This window comes from Oncorhynchus masou, chromosome 13 (genome assembly GCF_036934945.1).
Source record: "Oncorhynchus masou masou isolate Uvic2021 chromosome 13, UVic_Omas_1.1, whole genome shotgun sequence".
In the NCBI taxonomy this organism is placed as follows: domain Eukaryota; kingdom Metazoa; phylum Chordata; class Actinopteri; order Salmoniformes; family Salmonidae; genus Oncorhynchus; species Oncorhynchus masou.
In genome coordinates, this window is record NC_088224.1 from 33,150,677 (window position 1) to 33,169,088 (window position 18,412).

Genomic DNA, 18,412 nt, shown 5'->3' on the forward strand with positions numbered 1-18,412 from the left:
GTGCATCTATCAATTGGATGTAATCAACTGTCCTTTCACTCATTTGAAATTTCTTTGCATGAAAGCTGAAAGAATTGACTTTGTTCCCCTTATTCCGCAGTTAAGTATTTATCCTTTAAATACACAAAAGATGGCTAAGTGGTTGTGGTGTTTGAGTCATTATCAACTTCATTATTCTTCTTCTTGCTTCGAAACCCCATCTTTGTATTAAGTTTGATTTGCATGTCAACAAGTCTCATTTAGATATTTTCTGGCTCAAAGCCAAAATAACTGACTGTGTGCTCCTCATTCCAATTTCACTGGGCTCTTGATTGTACTTTACACCAGGATGGGTGAGTGGTTTATTCTGCTGTAATAAATATCCAATGAATGCTATGTTCTTGTGGGTACCAACAGCATTCCTGGAAAAAACTTACTTTGGATGTAATCAACCCTCCTTTTATTCATTTCCAATTAGCGTGGCTCAAATCTGAAAGGAATGACTATGACAAGTTCTTTTACTTTCACTCAGCTCTTGTTCGTCTTTTAGAAACACCTGGATGTCAGTGTGTTTAAAGCGTTAGACTCATGATCGAAATTAAAATGTTCTTGTTTGTTCCAAACCTACATCTTTGTATTAAGTTTGATTTGCATGTCAACAAGTCTCATTTAGATATTTTCTGGCTCAAAGCCAAAATAACTGACTGTGTGCTCCTCATTCCAATTTCACTGGGCTCTTGATTGTACTTTACACCAGGATGGCTGACTGGTTTAGTCTGCTGTAATAAAAATCCAGTGAATGCTATGTTCTTGTGGGTACCAACAGCATTCCTGGAAAAAACTTACTTTGGGTGTAATCAACTCCTCCTTTTATTCATTTCCAATTAGCGTGGCTCAAATCTGAAAGGAATGACTATGACAAGTTCTTCTACTTTCACTCAGCTCTTGTTCGTCTTTTAGAAACACCTGGATGTCAGTGTGTTTAAGGCGTTAGACTCATGATCGAAATTAAAATGTTCTTGTTTGTTCCAAACCTACATCTGGTAGAAAGTTTGATTTGGATGTAATCAAGCTTCATGTACATATTGTCTGGATCAAAGCCAAAGGATCAACCCACCTTTCATTCATTTCCAATTAGCGTGGCTCAAATCTGAAAGGAATGACTATGACAAGTTCTTCTACTTTCACTCAGCTCTTGTTAGTCTTTCAGAAACACCTGGATGTCAGTGTGTTTAAGGCGTTAGACTCATGATCGTAATTAAAATGTTCTTGTTTGTTCCAAACCTACATCTGGTAGAAAGTTTGATTTGGATGTAATCAAGCTTCATATACATATTGTCTGGATCAAAGCCAAAGGATCTAACTGTGTGCTCCATATTCCATTTTGACTGCGCCCTTGAAGTTATGTTTATTACACCAGGATGGCCGAGAGGTTAAGGCGTTGGACTTAAGATCCAATGGACATATGTCCTCGTGGGTTCGAACCCCACTCCTGGTATAAGTGCATCTATCAATTGGATGTAATCAACTGTCCTTTCACTCATTTGAAATTTCTTTGCATGAAAGCTGAAAGAATTGACTTTGTTCCCCTTATTCCGCAGTTAAGTATTTATCCTTTAAATACACAAAAGATGGCTAAGTGGTTGTGGTGTTTGAGTCATTATCTACTTCATTATTCTTCTTCTTGCTTCGAAACCCCATCTTTGTATTAAGTTTGATTTGCATGTCAACAAGTCTCATTTAGATATTTTCTGGCTCAAAGCCAAAATAACTGACTGTGTGCTCCTCATTCCAATTTCACTGGGCTCTTGATTGTACTTTACACCGGGATGGCTGAGTGGTTTATTCTGCTGTAATAAATATCCAATGAATGCTATGTTCTTGTGGGTACCAACAGCATTCCTGGAAAAAACTTACTTTGGATGTAATCAACCCTCCTTTTATTCATTTCCAATTAGCGTGGCTCAAATCTGAAAGGAATGACTATGACAAGTTCTTTTACTTTCACTCAGCTCTTGTTCGTCTTTTAGAAACAACTGGATGTCAGTGTGTTTAAGGCGTTAGACTCATGATCGAAATTAAAATGTTCTTGTTTGTTCCAAACCTACATCTTTGTATTAAGTTTGATTTGCATGTCAACAAGTCTCATTTAGATATTTTCTGGCTCAAAGCCAAAATAACTGACTGTGTGCTCCTCATTCCAATTTCACTGGGCTCTTGATTGTACTTTACACCAGGATGGCTGACTGGTTTAGTCTGCTGTAATAAAAATCCAGTGAATGCTATGTTCTTGTGGGTACCAACAGCATTCCTGGAAAAAACTTACTTTGGGTGTAATCAACTCCTCCTTTTATTCATTTCCAATTAGCGTGGCTCAAATCTGAAAGGAATGACTATGACAAGTTCTTCTACTTTCACTCAGCTCTTGTTCGTCTTTTAGAAACACCTGGATGTCAGTGTGTTTAAGGCGTTAGACTCATGATCGAAATTAAAATGTTCTTGTTTGTTCCAAACCTACATCTGGTAGAAAGTTTGATTTGGATGTAATCAAGCTTCATGTACATATTGTCTGGATCAAAGCCAAAGGATCAACCCACCTTTCATTCATTTCCAATTAGCGTGGCTCAAATCTGAAAGGAATGACTATGACAAGTTCTTCTACTTTCACTCAGCTCTTGTTAGTCTTTCAGAAACACCTGGATGTCAGTGTGTTTAAGGCGTTAGACTCATGATCGTAATTAAAATGTTCTTGTTGTTCCAAACCTACATCTGGTAGAAAGTTTGATTTGGATGTAATCAAGCTTCATATACATATTGTCTGGATCAAAGCCAAAGGATCTAACTGTGTGCTCCATATTCCATTTTGACTGCGCCCTTGAAGTTATGTTTATTACACCAGGATGGCCGAGAGGTTAAGGCGTTGGACTTAAGATCCAATGGACATATGTCCTCGTGGGTTCGAACCCCACTCCTGGTATAAGTGCATCTATCAATTGGATGTAATCAACTGTCCTTTCACTCATTTGAAATTTCTTTGCATGAAAGCTGAAAGAATTGACTTTGTTCCCCTTATTCCGCAGTTAAGTATTTATCCTTTAAATACACAAAAGATGGCTAAGTGGTTGTGGTGTTTGAGTCATTATCTACTTCATTATTCTTCTTCTTGCTTCGAAACCCCATCTTTGTATTAAGTTTGATTTGCATGTCAACAAGTCTCATTTAGATATTTTCTGGCTCAAAGCCAAAATAACTGACTGTGTGCTCCTCATTCCAATTTCACTGGGCTCTTGATTGTACTTTACACCGGGATGGCTGAGTGGTTTATTCTGCTGTAATAAATATCCAATGAATGCTATGTTCTTGTGGGTACCAACAGCATTCCTGGAAAAAACTTACTTTGGATGTAATCAACCCTCCTTTTATTCATTTCCAATTAGCGTGGCTTAAATCTGAAAGGAATGACTATGAGAAGTTCTTTTACTTTCACTCAGCTCTTGTTCGTCTTTTAGAAACACCTGGATGTCAGTATGTTTAAGGCGTTAGACTCATGATCGAAATTAAAATGTTCTTGTTTGTTCCAAACCTACATCTTTGTATTAAGTTTGATTTGCATGTCAACAAGTCTCATTTAGATATTTTCTGGCTCAAAGCCAAAATAACTGACTGTGTGCTCCTCATTCCAATTTCACTGGGCTGTTGATTGTACTTTACACCAGGATGGATGAGTGGTTTTGACTGCTGGAATAAAAATCCAATGAATGCTTTGTTCTTGTGGGTACCAACAGCATTCCTGGAAAAAACTTACTTTGGATGTAATCAACCCACCTTTTATTCATTTTCAATTAGCGTGGCTCAAATCTGAAAGGAATGACTATGACAAGTTCTTTTACTTTCACTCAGCTCTTGTTCGTCTTTTAGAAACACCTGGATGTCAGTATGTTTAAGGCGTTAGACTCATGATCGAAATTAAAATGTTCTTGTTTGTTCCAAACCTACATCTTTGTATTAAGTTTGATTTGCATGTCAACAAGTCTCATTTAGATATTTTCTGGCTCAAAGCCAAAATAACTGACTGTGTGCTCCTCATTCCAATTTCACTGGGCTCTTGATTGTACTTTACACCAGGATGGCTGACTGGTTTAGTCTGCTGTAATAAAAATACAGTGAATGCTATGTTCTTGTGGGTACCAACAGCATTCCTGGAAAAAACTTACTTTGGGTGTAATCAACTCCTCCTTTTATTCATTTCCAATTAGCGTGGCTCAAATCTGAAAGGAATGACTATGAGAAGTTCTTTTACTTTCACTCAGCTCTTGTTCGTCTTTTAGAAACACCTGGATGTCAGTGTGTTTAAGGCGTTAGACTCATGATCGAAATTAAAATGTTCTTGTTTGTTCCAAACCTACATCTTTGTATTAAGTTTGATTTGCATGTCAACAAGTCTCATTTAGATATTTTCTGGCTCAAAGCCAAAATAACTGACTGTGTGCTCCTCATTCCAATTTCACTGGGCTCTTGATTGTACTTTACACCAGGATGGCTGACTGGTTTAGTCTGCTGTAATAAAAATCCAGTGAACGCTATGTTCTTGTGGGTACCAACAGCATTCCTGGAAAAAACTTACTTTGGGTGTAATCAACTCCTCCTTTTATTCATTTCCAATTAGCGTGGCTCAAATCTGAAAGGAATGACTATGACAAGTTCTTCTACTTTCACTCAGCTCTTGTTCGTCTTTTAGAAACACCTGGATGTCAGTGTGTTTAAGGCGTTAGACTCATGATCGAAATTAAAATGTTCTTGTTTGTTCCAAACCTACATCTGGTAGAAAGTTTGATTTGGATGTAATCAAGCTTCATGTACATATTGTCTGGATCAAAGCCAAAGGATCAACCCACCTTTCATTAATTTCCAATTAGCGTGGCTCAAATCTGAAAGGAATGACTATGACAAGTTCTTCTACTTTCACTCAGCTCTTGTTAGTCTTTCAGAAACACCTGGATGTCAGTGTGTTTAAGGCGTTAGACTCATGATCGTAATTAAAATGTTCTTGTTTGTTCCAAACCTACATCTGGTAGAAAGTTTGATTTGGATGTAATCAAGCTTCATATACATATTGTCTGGATCAAAGCCAAAGGATCTAACTGTGTGCTCCATATTCCATTTTGACTGCGCCCTTGAAGTTATGTTTATTACACCAGGATGGCCGAGAGGTTAAGGCGTTGGACTTAAGATCCAATGGACATATGTCCTCGTGGGTTCGAACCCCACTCCTGGTATAAGTGCATCTATCAATTGGATGTAATCAACTGTCCTTTCACTCATTTGAAATTTCTTTGCATGAAAGCTGAAAGAATTGACTTTGTTCCAATTATTCTGCCTTCAAGTATTTATCCTTTAAATACACAAAAGATGGCTAAGTTGTTGTGGTGTTTGAGTCATTATCTACTTCATTATTCTTCTTCTTGCTTCGAAACCCCATCTTTGTATTAAGTTTGATTTGCATGTCAACAAGTCTCATTTAGATATTTTCTGGCTCAAAGCCAAAATAACTGACTGTGTGCTCCTCATTCCAATTTCACTGGGCTCTTGATTGTACTTTACACCGGGATGGCTGAGTGGTTTATTCTGCTGTAATAAATATCCAATGAATGCTATGTTCTTGTGGGTACCAACAGCATTCCTGGAAAAAACTTACTTTGGATGTAATCAACCCTCCTTTTATTCATTTCCAATTAACGTGGCTTAAATCTGAAAGGAATGACTATGAGAAGTTCTTTTACTTTCACTCAGCTCTTGTTCGTCTTTTAGAAACACCTGGATGTCAGTGTGTTTAAGGCGTTAGACTCATGATCGAAATTAAAATGTTCTTGTTTGTTCCAAACCTACATCTTTGTATTAAGTTTGATTTGCATGTCAACAAGTCTCATTTAGATATTTTCTGGCTCAAAGCCAAAATAACTGACTGTGTGCTCCTCATTCCAATTTCACTGGGCTGTTGATTGTACTTTACACCAGGATGGATGAGTGGTTTTGACTGCTGGAATAAAAATCCAATGAATGCTTTGTTCTTGTGGGTACCAACAGCATTCCTGGAAAAAAACTTACTTTGGATGTAATCAACCCACCTTTTATTCATTTTCAATTAGCGTGGCTCAAATCTGAAAGGAATGACTATGACAAGTTCTTTTACTTTCACTCAGCTCTTGTTCGTCTTTTAGAAACACCTGGATGTCAGTGTGTTTAAGGCGTTAGACTCATGATCGAAATTAAAATGTTCTTGTTTGTTCCAAACCTACATCTGGTAGAAAGTTTGATTTGGATGTAATCAAGCTTCATGTACATGTTGTCTGGATCAAAGCCAAAGGATCAACCCACCTTTCATTCATTTCCAATTAGCGTGGCTCAAATCTGAAATGAATGACTATGACAAGTTCTTCTACTTTCACTCAGCTCTTGTTAGTCTTTCAGAAACACCTGGATGTCAGTGTGTTGAAGGCGTTAGACTCATGATAGTAATTAAAATGTTCTTGTTTGTTCCAAACCTACATCTTTGTATTAAGTTTGATTTGCATGTCAACAAGTCTCATTTAGATATTTTCTGGCTCAAAGCCAAAATAACTGACTGTGTGCTCCTCATTCCAATTTCACTGGGCTCTTGATTGTACTTTACACCGGGATGGCTGAGTGGTTTATTCTGCTGTAATAAATATCCAATGAATGCTATGTTCTTGTGGGTACCAACAGCATTCCTGGAAAAAACTTACTTTGGATGTAATCAACCCTCCTTTTATTCATTTCCAATTAGCGTGGCTTAAATCTGAAAGGAATGACTATGAGAAGTTCTTTTACTTTCACTCAGCTCTTGTTCGTCTTTTAGAAACACCTGGATGTCAGTATGTTTAAGGCGTTAGACTCATGATCGAAATTAAAATGTTCTTGTTTGTTCCAAACCTACATCTTTGTATTAAGTTTGATTTGCATGTCAACAAGTCTCATTTAGATATTTTCTGGCTCAAAGCCAAAATAACTGACTGTGTGCTCCTCATTCCAATTTCACTGGGCTGTTGATTGTACTTTACACCAGGATGGATGAGTGGTTTTGACTGCTGGAATAAAAATCCAATGAATGCTTTGTTCTTGTGGGTACCAACAGCATTCCTGGAAAAAACTTACTTTGGATGTAATCAACCCACCTTTTATTCATTTTCAATTAGCGTGGCTCAAATCTGAAAGGAATGACTATGACAAGTTCTTTTACTTTCACTCAGCTCTTGTTCGTCTTTTAGAAACACCTGGATGTCAGTATGTTTAAGGCGTTAGACTCATGATCGAAATTAAAATGTTCTTGTTTGTTCCAAACCTACATCTTTGTATTAAGTTTGATTTGCATGTCAACAAGTCTCATTTAGATATTTTCTGGCTCAAAGCCAAAATAACTGACTGTGTGCTCCTCATTCCAATTTCACTGGGCTCTTGATTGTACTTTACACCAGGATGGCTGACTGGTTTAGTCTGCTGTAATAAAATACAGTGAATGCTATGTTCTTGTGGGTACCAACAGCATTCCTGGAAAAAACTTACTTTGGGTGTAATCAACTCCTCCTTTTATTCATTTCCAATTAGCGTGGCTCAAATCTGAAAGGAATGACTATGAGAAGTTCTTTTACTTTCACTCAGCTCTTGTTCGTCTTTTAGAAACACCTGGATGTCAGTGTGTTTAAGGCGTTAGACTCATGATCGAAATTAAAATGTTCTTGTTTGTTCCAAACCTACATCTTTGTATTAAGTTTGATTTGCATGTCAACAAGTCTCATTTAGATATTTTCTGGCTCAAAGCCAAAATAACTGACTGTGTGCTCCTCATTCCAATTTCACTGGGCTCTTGATTGTACTTTACACCAGGATGGCTGACTGGTTTAGTCTGCTGTAATAAAAATCCAGTGAACGCTATGTTCTTGTGGGTACCAACAGCATTCCTGGAAAAAACTTACTTTGGGTGTAATCAACTCCTCCTTTTATTCATTTCCAATTAGCGTGGCTCAAATCTGAAAGGAATGACTATGACAAGTTCTTCTACTTTCACTCAGCTCTTGTTCGTCTTTTAGAAACACCTGGATGTCAGTGTGTTTAAGGCGTTAGACTCATGATCGAAATTAAAATGTTCTTGTTTGTTCCAAACCTACATCTGGTAGAAAGTTTGATTTGGATGTAATCAAGCTTCATGTACATATTGTCTGGATCAAAGCCAAAGGATCAACCCACCTTTCATTAATTTCCAATTAGCGTGGCTCAAATCTGAAAGGAATGACTATGACAAGTTCTTCTACTTTCACTCAGCTCTTGTTAGTCTTTCAGAAACACCTGGATGTCAGTGTGTTTAAGGCGTTAGACTCATGATCGTAATTAAAATGTTCTTGTTTGTTCCAAACCTACATCTGGTAGAAAGTTTGATTTGGATGTAATCAAGCTTCATATACATATTGTCTGGATCAAAGCCAAAGGATCTAACTGTGTGCTCCATATTCCATTTTGACTGCGCCCTTGAAGTTATGTTTATTACACCAGGATGGCCGAGAGGTTAAGGCGTTGGACTTAAGATCCAATGGACATATGTCCTCGTGGGTTCGAACCCCACTCCTGGTATAAGTGCATCTATCAATTGGATGTAATCAACTGTCCTTTCACTCATTTGAAATTTCTTTGCATGAAAGCTGAAAGAATTGACTTTGTTCCAATTATTCTGCCTTCAAGTATATATCCTTTAAATACACAAAAGATGGCTAAGTTGTTGTGGTGTTTGAGTCATTATCTACTTCATTATTCTTCTTCTTGCTTCGAAACCCCATCTTTGTATTAAGTTTGATTTGCATGTCAACAAGTCTCATTTAGATATTTTCTGGCTCAAAGCCAAAATAACTGACTGTGTGCTCCTCATTCCAATTTCACTGGGCTCTTGATTGTACTTTACACCGGGATGGCTGAGTGGTTTATTCTGCTGTAATAAATATCCAATGAATGCTATGTTCTTGTGGGTACCAACAGCATTCCTGGAAAAAACTTACTTTGGATGTAATCAACCCTCCTTTTATTCATTTCCAATTAACGTGGCTTAAATCTGAAAGGAATGACTATGAGAAGTTCTTTTACTTTCACTCAGCTCTTGTTCGTCTTTTAGAAACACCTGGATGTCAGTGTGTTTAAGGCGTTAGACTCATGATCGAAATTAAAATGTTCTTGTTTGTTCCAAACCTACATCTTTGTATTAAGTTTGATTTGCATGTCAACAAGTCTCATTTAGATATTTTCTGGCTCAAAGCCAAAATAACTGACTGTGTGCTCCTCATTCCAATTTCACTGGGCTGTTGATTGTACTTTACACCAGGATGGATGAGTGGTTTTGACTGCTGGAATAAAAATCCAATGAATGCTTTGTTCTTGTGGGTACCAACAGCATTCCTGGAAAAAAACTTACTTTGGATGTAATCAACCCACCTTTTATTCATTTTCAATTAGCGTGGCTCAAATCTGAAAGGAATGACTATGACAAGTTCTTTTACTTTCACTCAGCTCTTGTTCGTCTTTTAGAAACACCTGGATGTCAGTGTGTTTAAGGCGTTAGACTCATGATCGAAATTAAAATGTTCTTGTTTGTTCCAAACCTACATCTGGTAGAAAGTTTGATTTGGATGTAATCAAGCTTCATGTACATGTTGTCTGGATCAAAGCCAAAGGATCAACCCACCTTTCATTCATTTCCAATTAGCGTGGCTCAAATCTGAAATGAATGACTATGACAAGTTCTTCTACTTTCACTCAGCTCTTGTTAGTCTTTCAGAAACACCTGGATGTCAGTGTGTTGAAGGCGTTAGACTCATGATAGTAATTAAAATGTTCTTGTTTGTTCCAAACCTACATCTTTGTATTAAGTTTGATTTGCATGTCAACAAGTCTCATTTAGATATTTTCTGGCTCAAAGCAAAAATAACTGACTGTGTGCTCCTCATTCCAATTTCACTGGGCTCTTGATTGTACTTTACACCAGGATGGCTGAGTGGTTTAGTCTGCTGTAATAAAAATCCAGTGAATGCTATGTTCTTGTGGGTACCAACAGCATTCCTGGAAAAAACTTACTTTGGGTGTAATCAACTCCTCCTTTTATTCATTTCCAATTAGCGTGGCTCAAATCTGAAAGGAATGACTATGAGAAGTTCTTTTACTTTCACTCAGCTCTTGTTCGTCTTTTAGAAACACCTGGATGTCAGTGTGTTTAAGGCGTTAGACTCATGATCGAAATTAAAATGTTCTTGTTTGTTCCAAACCTACATCTTTGTATTAAGTTTGATTTGCATGTCAACAAGTCTCATTTAGATATTTTCTGGCTCAAAGCCAAAATAACTGACTGTGTGCTCCTCATTCCAATTTCACTGGGCTCTTGATTTTACTATACACCAGGATGGCTGAGTGGTTTAGACTGCTGTAATAAAAATCCAATGAATGCTATGTTCTTGTGGGTACCAACAGCATTCCTGGAAAATGCTTACTTTGGATGTAATCAACCCACCTTTTATTCATTTCCAATTAGCGTGGCTCAAATCTGAAAGAAATGACTATGAGAAGTTCTTTTACTTTCACTCAGCTCTTGTTCGTCTTTTAGAAACACCTGGATGTCAGTGTGTTTAAGGCGTTAGACTCATGATCGAAATTAAAATGTTCTTGTTTGTTCCAAACCTACATTTTTGTATTAAGTTTGATTTGCATGTCAACAAGTCTCATTTAGATATTTTCTGGCTCAAAGCCAAAATAACTGACTGTGTGCTCCTCATTCCAATTTCACTGGGCTCTTTATTGTACTTTACACCAGGATGGCTGAGTGGTTTAGACTGCTGTAATAAAAATCCAATGAATGCTATGTTCTTGTGGGTACCAACAGAATTCCTGGAAAAAAATTACTTTGAATGTAATCAACCCACCTTTTATTCATTTCCAATTAGCGTGGCTCAAATCTGAAAGGAATGACTATGACAAGTTCTTTTACTTTCACTCAGCTCTTGTTCGTCTTTTAGAAACACCTGGATGTCAGTGTGTTTAAGGCGTTAGACTCATGATCGAAATTAAAATGTTCTTGTTTGTTCCAAACCTACATCTGGTAGAAAGTTTGATTTGGATGTAATCAAGCTTCATATACATATTGTCTGGATCAAAGCCAAAGGATCTAACTGTGTGCTCCATATTCCATTTTGACTGCGCCCTTGAAGTTATGTTTATTACACCAGGATGGCCGAGAGGTTAAGGCGTTGGACTTAAGATCCAATGGACATATGTCCTCGTGGGTTCGAACCCCACTCCTGGTATAAGTGCATCTATCAATTGGATGTAATCAACTGTCCTTTCACTCATTTGAAATTTCTTTGCATGAAAGCTGAAAGAATTGACTTTGTTCCAATTATTCTGCCTTCAAGTATATATCCTTTAAATACACAAAAGATGGCTAAGTTGTTGTGGTGTTTGAGTCATTATCAACTTCATTATTCTTCTTCTTGCTTCGAAACCCCATCTTTGTATTAAGTTTGATTTGCATGTCAACAAGTCTCATTTAGATATTTTCTGGCTCAAAGCCAAAATAACTGACTGTGTGCTCCTCATTCCAATTTCACTGGGCTCTTGATTGTACTTTACACCAGGATGGCTGAGTGGTCTAGACTGCTGTAATAAAAATCCAATGAATGCTATGTTCTTGTGGGTACCAACAGCATTCCTGGAAAAAACTTACTTTGGATGTAATCAACCCACCTTTTATTCATTTCCAATTAGCGTGGCTCAAATCTGAAAGGAATGACTATGACAAGTTCTTCTACTTTCACTCAGCTCTTGTTCGTCTTTTAGAAACACCTGGATGTCAGTGTGTTTAAGGCGTTAGACTCATGATCGAAATTAAAATGTTCTTGTTTGTTCCAAACCTACATTTTTGTATTAAGTTTGATTTGCATGTCAACAAGTCTCATTTAGATATTTTCTGGCTCAAAGCCAAAATAACTGACTGTGTGCTCCTCATTCCAATTTCACTGGGCTCTTGATTGTACTTTACACCAGGATGGCTGAGTGGTTTAGACTGCTGTATTAAAAATCCAATGAATGCTATGTTCTTGTGGGTACCAACAGAATTCCTGGAAAAAAATTACTTTGGATGTAATCAACCCACCTTTTATTCATTTCCAATTAGCGTGGCTCAAATCTGAAAGGAATGACTATGACAAGTTCTTTTACTTTCACTCAGCTCTTGTTCGTCTTTTAGAAACACCTGGATGTCAGTGTGTTTAAGGCATTAGACTCCTGATCGAAATTAAAATGTTCTTGTTTGTTCCAAACCTACATCTGGTAGAAAGTTTGATTTGGATGTAATCAAGCTTCATATACATATTGTCTGGATCAAAGCCAAAGGATCTAACTGTGTGCTCCATATTCCATTTTGACTGCGCCCTTGAAGTTATGTTTATTACACCAGGATGGCCGAGAGGTTAAGGCGTTGGACTTAAGATCCAATGGACATATGTCCTCGTGGGTTCGAACCCCACTCCTGGTATAAGTGCATCTATCAATTGGATGTAATCAACTGTCCATTCACTCATTTGAAATTTCTTTGCATGAAAGCTGAAAGAATTGACTTTGTTCCAATTATTCTGCCTTCAAGTATATATCCTTTAAATACACAAAAGATGGCTAAGTTGTTGTGGTGTTTGAGTCATTATCAACTTCATTATTCTTCTTCTTGCTTCGAAACCCCATCTTTGTATTAAGTTTGATTTGCATGTCAACAAGTCTCATTTAGATATTTTCTGGCTCAAAGCCAAAATAACTGACTGTGTGCTCCTCATTCCAATTTCACTGGGCTCTTGATTGTACTTTACACCAGGATGGCTGAGTGGTCTAGACTGCTGTAATAAAAATCCAATGAATGCTATGTTCTTGTGGGTACCAACAGCATTCCTGGAAAAAACTTACTTTGGATGTAATCAACACACCTTTTATTCATTTCCAATTAGCGTGGCTCAAATCTGAAAGGAATGACTATGACAAGTTCTTCTACTTTCACTCAGCTCTTGTTCGTCTTTTAGAAACACCTGGATGTCAGTGTGTTTAAGGCGTTAGACTCATGATCGAAATTAAAATGTTCTTGTTTGTTCCAAACCTACATCTGGTAGAAAGTTTGATTTGGATGTAATCAAGCTTCATGTACATGTTGTCTGGATCAAAGCCAAAGGATCAACCCACCTTTCATTCATTTCCAATTAGCGTGGCTCAAATCTGAAATGAATGACTATGACAAGTTCTTCTACTTTCACTCAGCTCTTGTTAGTCTTTCAGAAACACCTGGATGTCAGTGTGTTTAAGGCGTTAGACTCATGATAGTAATTAAAATGTTCTTGTTTGTTCCAAACCTACATCTTTGTATTAAGTTTGATTTGCATGTCAACAAGTCTCATTTAGATATTTTCTGGCTCAAAGCCAAAATAACTGACTGTGTGCTCCTCATTCCAATTTCACTGGGCTCTTGATTGTACTTTACACCAGGATGGCTGAGTGGTTTAGTCTGCTGTAATAAAAATCCAGTGAATGCTATGTTCTTGTGGGTACCAACAGCATTCCTGGAAAAAACTTACTTTGGGTGTAATCAACTCCTCCTTTTATTCATTTCCAATTAGCGTGGCTCAAATCTGAAAGGAATGACTATGAGAAGTTCTTTTACTTTCACTCAGCTCTTGTTTGTCTTTTAGAAACACCTGGATGTCAGTGTGTTTAAGGCGTTAGACTCATGATCGAAATTAAAATGTTCTTGTTTGTTCCAAACCTACATTTTTGTATTAAGTTTGATTTGCATGTCAACAAGTCTCATTTAGATATTTTCTGTCTCAAAGCCAAAATAACTGACTGTGTGCTCCTCATTCCAATTTCACTGGGCTCTTGATTGTACTTTACACCAGGATGGCTGAGTGGTTTAGACTGCTGTAATAAAAATCCAATGAATGCTATGTTCTTGTGGGTACCAACAGAATTCCTGGAAATAAATTACTTTGGATGTAATCAACCCACCTTTTATTCATTTCCAATTAGCGTGGCTCAAATCTGAAAGGAATGACTATGACAAGTTCTTTTACTTTCACTCAGCTCTTGTTCGTCTTTTAGAAACACCTGGATGTCAGTGTGTTTAAGGCGTTAGACTCATGATCGAAATTAAAATGTTCTTGTTTGTTCCAAACCTACATTTTTGTATTAAGTTTGATTTGCATGTCAACAAGTCTCATTTAGATATTTTCTGGCTCAAAGCCAAAATAACTGACTGTGTGCTCCTCATTCCAATTTCACTGGGCTCTTGATTGTACTTTACACCAGGATGGCTGACTGGTTTAGACTGCTGTAATAAAAATCCAATGAATGCTATGTTCTTGTGGGTACCAACAGAATTCCTGGAAAAAAATTACTTTGGATGTAATCAACCCACCTTTTATTCATTTCCAATTAGCGTGGCTCAAATCTGAAAGGAATGACTATGACAAGTTCTTTTACTTTCACTCAGCACTTGTTCGTCTTTTAGAAACACCTGGATGTCAGTGTGTTTAAGGCATTAGACTCATGATCGAAATTAAAATGTTCTTGTTTGTTCCAAACCTACATCTGGTAGAAAGTTTGATTTGGATGTAATCAAGCTTCATATACATATTGTCTGGATCAAAGCCAAAGGATCTAACTGTGTGCTCCATATTCCATTTTGACTGCGCCCTTGAAGTTATGTTTATTACACCAGGATGGCCGAGAGGTTAAGGCGTTGGACTTAAGATCCAATGGACATATGTCCTCGTGGGTTCGAACCCCACTCCTGGTATAAGTGCATCTATCAATTGGATGTAATCAACTGTCCTTTCACTCATTTGAAATTTCTTTGCATGAAAGCTGAAAGAATTGACTTTGTTCCCATTATTCCGCCTTCAAGTATATATCCTTTAAATACACAAAAGATGGCTAAGTTGTTGTGGTGTTTGAGTCATTATCAACTTCATTATTCTTCTTCTTGCTTCGAAACCCCATCTTTGTATTAAGTTTGATTTGCATGTCAACAAGTCTCATTTAGATATTTTCTGGCTCAAAGCCAAAATAACTGACTGTGTGCTCCTCATTCCAATTTCACTGGGCTCTTGATTGTACTTTACACCAGGATGGCTGAGTGGTCTAGACTGCTGTAATAAAAATCCAATGAATGCTATGTTCTTGTGGGTACCAACAGCATTCATGGAAAAAACTTACTTTGGATGTAATCAACCCACCTTTTATTCATTTCCAATTAGCGTGGCTCAAATCTGAAAGGAATGACTATGACAAGTTCTTTTACTTTCACTCAGCTCTTGTTCGTCTTTTAGAAACACCTGGATGTCAGTGTGTTTAAGGCGTTAGACTCATGATCGAAATTAAAATGTTCTTGTTTGTTCCAAACCTACATCTGGTAGAAAGTTTGATTTGGATGTAATCAAGCTTCATATACATATTGTCTGGATCAAAGCCAAAGGATCTAACTGTGTGCTCCATATTCCATTTTGACTGCGCCCTTGAAGTTATGTTTATTACACGAGGATGGCCGAGAGGTTAAGGCGCTGGTCTTAAGATCCAATGGACATATGTCCTCATGGGTTCGAACCCCACTCCTGGTATAAGTGAATCTATCAATTGGATTTTATCAATTGGATTTAATCAACTGTCCTTTCACTCATTTGAAATTTCTTTGGATGAAAGCTGAAAGAATTGACTTTGTTCCCCTTATTCCGCCTTCAAGTATTTATCCTTTAAATACACAAAAGATGGCCAAGTGGTTGTGGTGTTTGAGTCATTATCAACTTCATTATTCTTCTTCTTGCTTCGAAACCCCATCTTTGTATTAAGTTTGATTTGCATGTCAACAAGTCTCATTTAGATATTTTCTGGCTCAAAGCCAAAATAACTGACTGTGTGCTCCTCATTCCAATTTCACTGGGCTCTTGATTGTACTTTACACCAGGATGGATGAGTGGTTTTGACTGCTGGAATAAAAATCCAATGAATTCTTTGTTCTTGTGGGTACCAACAGCATTCCTGGAAAAAACTTACTTTGGATGTAATCAACCCACCTTTCATTCATTTCCAATTAGCGTGGCTCAAATCTGAAAGGAATGACTATGACAAGTTCATCTACTTTGACTCAGCTCTTGTTAGTCTTTTAGTAACACCTGGATGTCAGTGTGTTCAAGGCGTTAGACTCATGATCGAAATTAAAATGTTCTTGTTTGTTCCAAACCTAAATCTGGTAGAAAGTTTGATTTGGATGTAATCAAGTTTTATATACATATTATCTGGATCAAAGCCAAAAAAATCTAACTGTGTGCTCCATATTCCATTTTGACTGCGCCCTTGAATTTATGTTTATTACACCAGGATGGCCGAGAGGTTAAGGCGTTGGACTCAACATCCAATGGACAAATGTCCACGTGGGTTCGAACCCCACTCTTGGTGTAAGTTCATCTATCATTTGAAAGTCATCAATTGTCCTTCCACTCATTTGACATTTCTTTAGCTGAAAGAATTGATGTTGGAATAAAACTCCAAGGAACAGGTTGTTCTCGTGGGTCCCAACCCAAGTCCTGGCTAAAAGCTTACTTTGAATGTAATCAAGTCACATTTAGATATTGTCTGGATCAAAGCCAAAATATCAGCCTCCTTGCTCTTTATTCCACTTTCACTGAGCTTCAGATAGTTACTTATTTGCACCAGGGAGGCTGAGGGGTTAAGACGTTGGACTTATATCCTTGTGGGTTCGAACCCCATTTCTTGTTAAAGTTTACCTTTGATTTGGATGTTATCAAATGTAATTTCACTTGTTTGGATTTTGTGTGAATCAAAGCTGAATAAAATGACTGTGTCCGAAGTATTCCACTTTGACTCAGCACTTGTTTATCATTTAGAAACACCTAGATGGCTGAGTGGTTAAGGTGTTAGAATTGATATGAAATTATTGATTCCTCTTGTTGGTTCCAAACCCCCTTCTGGTAGAGTTTTATTTGGATGTAAACAAGTCTCATTTAGATGTTGTCGAGCTCAAAGCCAAAATAGCTGACTATGTGCTCCTTATTCCACTTTGAATGGCCTCTTGAAAGTACTTTATTTATACCAGGATGACTGAGAAGTTTAGAATTGGAATTAAAATCCAATGGACGACATGTGCGTTCAAACCCCACTCTTAGAATAATTTTAATATGGATGTAATAATTTAGCTCAAAAGCCAAAAATCTGTGTCCTCTTATTTCCCTTTCACTGGGCTCTTGATTGTAATTTATTAACACCAGAATGGCTGAATGGTTAAGGTGTTGGATTTAAGATCCAATGGACATGTGGGTTTGAACCCCACTCCTGGTAGAAATGTAAATTTGATTTAGATGTAATCAACCCTCCTTTTGCTCATTTGTATTTTATGTGGATAAAGGCTGAAAGTAATGTCTATGACCCCTTTTTCCACTTTGGCTGGGCTCTTGAGTATATTTTAGCTACATCAGGATAATGAGAGGTTAAGGCGTTGGACTTAAGCGCCAGTGGACATATGGATTCGAACCCCTCTCCTGGTAACAAGTTTAGCTTTGATTTGGATGTAATAAACTCTGATTTGAAGTTTGTGTGGATCAAATCCAAAATAAATGACTATGTCCACTTTGACTCAGCACTTTTTAGTCTTTTGGTAACAGCAGGATGACTGAGTGGTTAAGGCATTGGACTTAAGCTCCAATGGACATGGGTATACGTGGGTACGAACCCAACTATTGGTATACATGTTTACCTTTGATTTGAATGTAACCCAGTCTCATTTAATTCCTTTGGTATTGTCGGGTCAAAACAAAAGGTGACTGTGAGAACCTTCCAATGTACAACAGAATGAGTCATAATAAATGGCAGGGAAACTGTCCAATTGCTTTCCCACCACTCATTCTTCACATAGGGTGGTGTTTCATCTAGGCTTACCCTGCAGTAAAGTTGTGATAACTGTGTAAACCTCTCTAGGACTAGGTGACTTTAATCAATATATTTGTGTGCATTTACCCAGAAAAATGAAACGCTAATTAGGCTATCATAAAGAACTACAAATGCAATGATGATGATCGGGAAGAGACTGCCGAATCGAAGCAAAGGTAAGAATCTCTGGATGAACTATCCAATGTTAGCTAAATGTAGTCATAAATAACTTGGCAAAATTTCTTTAAAATTGACAATTCTGTGCAAGTCTTAAACTGACACAATACCTGTTAGCAAAGTTGTCTACTAGAGGTGACGTGCAAGAGCTTGCAGGGATTTGTAGTTTTGCATGTCTACTTCGACGCTAATAAGCATTTTCGATTCAGAGTAAATAGAGCTGAATATTTTAACC

At 37.4% G+C, this 18,412-nt stretch overlaps 8 non-coding genes across 8 annotated transcripts; all 8 read left to right on the plus strand.

Moving 5' to 3' along the window:
- Positions 1-1,394: 1,394 nt before the first annotated feature.
- On the plus strand, positions 1,395-1,477 carry trnal-uaa (transfer RNA leucine (anticodon UAA)). The gene has a single exon. It is a non-coding gene; the product is annotated as a tRNA-Leu (tRNA).
- Positions 1,478-2,873: 1,396 nt separating this feature from the next.
- On the plus strand, positions 2,874-2,956 carry trnal-uaa (transfer RNA leucine (anticodon UAA)). The gene has a single exon. It is a non-coding gene; the product is annotated as a tRNA-Leu (tRNA).
- A 2,216-nt stretch (positions 2,957-5,172) lies between these two features.
- Positions 5,173-5,255, plus strand: trnal-uaa (transfer RNA leucine (anticodon UAA)). The gene has a single exon. It is a non-coding gene; the product is annotated as a tRNA-Leu (tRNA).
- A 3,284-nt stretch (positions 5,256-8,539) lies between these two features.
- Positions 8,540-8,622, plus strand: trnal-uaa (transfer RNA leucine (anticodon UAA)). The gene has a single exon. It is a non-coding gene; the product is annotated as a tRNA-Leu (tRNA).
- A 2,625-nt stretch (positions 8,623-11,247) lies between these two features.
- On the plus strand, positions 11,248-11,330 carry trnal-uaa (transfer RNA leucine (anticodon UAA)). Its single transcript has one exon. It is a non-coding gene; the product is annotated as a tRNA-Leu (tRNA).
- Positions 11,331-12,476: 1,146 nt separating this feature from the next.
- On the plus strand, positions 12,477-12,559 carry trnal-uaa (transfer RNA leucine (anticodon UAA)). The gene has a single exon. It is a non-coding gene; the product is annotated as a tRNA-Leu (tRNA).
- Positions 12,560-14,774: 2,215 nt separating this feature from the next.
- trnal-uaa (transfer RNA leucine (anticodon UAA)) lies at positions 14,775-14,857 on the plus strand. Its single transcript has one exon. It is a non-coding gene; the product is annotated as a tRNA-Leu (tRNA).
- A 1,572-nt stretch (positions 14,858-16,429) lies between these two features.
- Positions 16,430-16,512, plus strand: trnal-caa (transfer RNA leucine (anticodon CAA)). Its single transcript has one exon. It is a non-coding gene; the product is annotated as a tRNA-Leu (tRNA).
- The last annotated feature ends 1,900 nt before the right edge of the window (positions 16,513-18,412 follow it).